We start from the raw sequence: 2,961 nt of genomic DNA on the forward strand, positions 1-2,961 counted from the left end.
TCCTCCCCTTACCGCCTTATAATCTCTCTATCATCTCGTTTCTTCCTCATGACTCTCCTTGAAGCTTTGGCCATTCTCATTCTCATATGCCTTACCTTTTTAGTTTTTCATTACAAACCTCAAAACCTAAAAAGTCTTATCAAAAGACTCTGGCTGCCTCTTGGTATGATACCAGATGCCATCACAAACTTGCACCGACTCCATAATACACTCACCAGGACTCTGAATCGTCGTGGAGGTACTTTCAAGTGGAAAGGCCATTGGTTTGCCAACATGGATATGCTTATCACCACAGACCCATTAGACATTCACCATGTTTTGAGCAAAAACTTTCCTAATTATCCAAAAGGCCCAAAATACCGTAAATTGTTTGACATTTTTGGAGATGGAATCATTAATCTCGACGGACATCTATGGGAAATTCACCGCAAAACCATCATGTCGCTCTTTAGGCAACCCAACTTTCAAAGTGTTTTCGAAGCAGTTGTCTGGAATAAAGTGGAAACAGCGCTTTTGCCAGTATTAGAGTCTATATCCAAAACGGGCATGGAAATCGACTTGCAGGAAATATTTCAAAGGTTCACTTTTGACACTATATGCAAGGTGCTCTTAGACTATGACCCTCAAAGCTTGTCTATAAATTTTCCTTACATTCCGTGTGAGAAAGCCTGGGTAGATATTACAGACGGCATGTTGTATAGGCATCTTATACCCCCAATCTTTTGGAAATTACAACGATTACTGAGGATGGGGAATGAGAAGAAGTTGAGTGACGCATACAATGCAGTTTATCACTTCGTAGACAAGTGCTTAGCTAGAATACAACACGAGTCCATTAACACGGAAAGCGAACATGTGAATGAAAGTTTTGGATTAGTGACATCCCTGGTAACAGAGTTCAAAAGCCAAAGCGGCAATTTTGGATATCCTCCCAAAAACTTTGTAAGGGATACCATAGTGACCCTCTTGGGTGCAGGGAGAGATACAACTAGCACAACTCTCTCATGGTTTTTCTATCTCGTTGCAAAAAATCCAATCGTAGAGCACAAGATCCGAGAGGAGATTAACACGTTTCTGGAGGTGAAAGTAGATGATCAGAAGAACTGGAATTCCAAAGAGGTAGGAAAACTGGTTTATCTTCATGGGGCTCTATGCGAAGCCTTAAGGCTTTACCCTGCTGTTCCTTTTAACCACAAAACTCCATTACAGCCAGAAATCCTTCCAAGTGGCCACCACGTTACTCAAAACACCAGGATTATTCTATATTACTATGGAATGGGAAGGATGGAAAAGATATGGGGTAAGGATTGTACGGAATTCAAGCCTGAAAGATGGATTTCAGAGAAAGGAGGTATCAAACATGAGCCATCTTACAAGTTCGTCGCATTTAGTGGTGGGCCGAGGACATGCTTAGGTAAGGACATGAGTTTCACTCAACTAAAGATAGTGGTATCTACAATCATTTATCATTATCACATTGAGCTGGTAGAAGGTCACCCGGTTATTCCTAGCGCTTCTATGGTACTTATGATGAAGCATGGGTTGAAGGTCAGGTTAACCAAAATAAGTATTTGAGCCACACATACTAGAAAAAAAAACGAAATAAATCGATCCGGTGTGAAATTTAAATTTTATGTTATGTTTGATAATGAGTTCGATATTTCTAATAAATGATGTTGCATATGTGTCATGTCTAGCAAGAACATGTAGTCATTGCCACATGCATTTGCATATATGTCACCTATGTTTAGAAGTTTCTATATATACTTTGTATTTTGCATCTAAGATATATTTCGGTTTGTAAAATGATAATCTTAAAGTTCTCTCTTTACGTCTCTGTCCCTTTCATATGTTACTCTATTTTATATGACATGAAGAAATCTGATATATATATATATATATATATATATATATATATATATATATATATATATATATATATATATATATATATATATATATATATATATATATATCCGGAAAAGGTTAGTTCACAACCCTATAGAATTTTCATCTAATACGTTTTTCTATCAAACTTTAAAACAAACTCTAGAAAATTTAACTGGAAAAAGGATGACAATTCCCTCGTTGCAACTCTTCACCTCAGAGTGGTAGACATAGCTATCGGAACAAAACAAAGCACGAGAGTTGTGGAATAGTCAAGTTTTACACGGCAACCTATGTATTCCCGACAACTTTATTAACGCAACTCTCCAAAAATGAAAGTGTAATAGGGTTACAATTTCTTTTGCAAGCTAAGGATAGAGACCGGTACTCTGAATGACAAAGAGCTACGTTTTTTTTTCATGTATTATTTTCTCTCTTTTTTTTCGTTATACCTACTAGCTCTTTCAGGGGTCGTCTATTCCCTCATGTTCACGTATAAGTTTATAACAATACTTGTGAAAAATAGGGGAACTGTCTACATTGAAGTTTTCCCTTTAAACTAGGATCCACTTTAGCAATTTAACCACACACGATTTACCAACTAATTACGCCAGAAATTTGTTTAAACCCAGCTGAAACCATTCAAACAGCCAATCGCAAATAGAAAGGTAGCGTAACTTTTAAATCTTGTATGCATTTAGGAAAAAATGACTCTTTGAATTGTTTTCAGATCAAACGAAAATTCTGATATATATATATATATATATATATATATATATATATATATATATATATATATATATATATATATATATATATATATATATATATATATATATATATATATATATATATATCAGAATTTTTGGTTGATCCGAAAACAATTCAAAGAGTCATTTTTTCCTAAATGCATACAAGATTTTAAAAAAAAAATATGGTGAGTTGTACTTACGACTTGCCAATAGATAGAAAAACAACATTATTTGATGATGCGCAATTTTGGAAGTGAATTAAACGGCTCGAGCACACTACTAGAAAATCAGATAATACCTACGATAAAATCCGTAGGTATAC

At 35.1% G+C, this 2,961-nt stretch overlaps 1 pseudogene; it reads left to right on the forward strand.

The window, feature by feature from the left end:
* LOC145011540 (alkane hydroxylase MAH1 pseudogene) lies at nucleotides 1-1,791 on the forward strand (annotated as a pseudogene).
* The last annotated feature ends 1,170 nt before the right edge of the window (nucleotides 1,792-2,961 follow it).

The sequence above is a fragment of the Lactuca saligna genome, chromosome 8 (genome assembly GCF_052625555.1).
Source record: "Lactuca saligna cultivar CGN05327 chromosome 8, ASM5262555v1, whole genome shotgun sequence".
Classification (NCBI taxonomy): domain Eukaryota; kingdom Viridiplantae; phylum Streptophyta; class Magnoliopsida; order Asterales; family Asteraceae; genus Lactuca; species Lactuca saligna.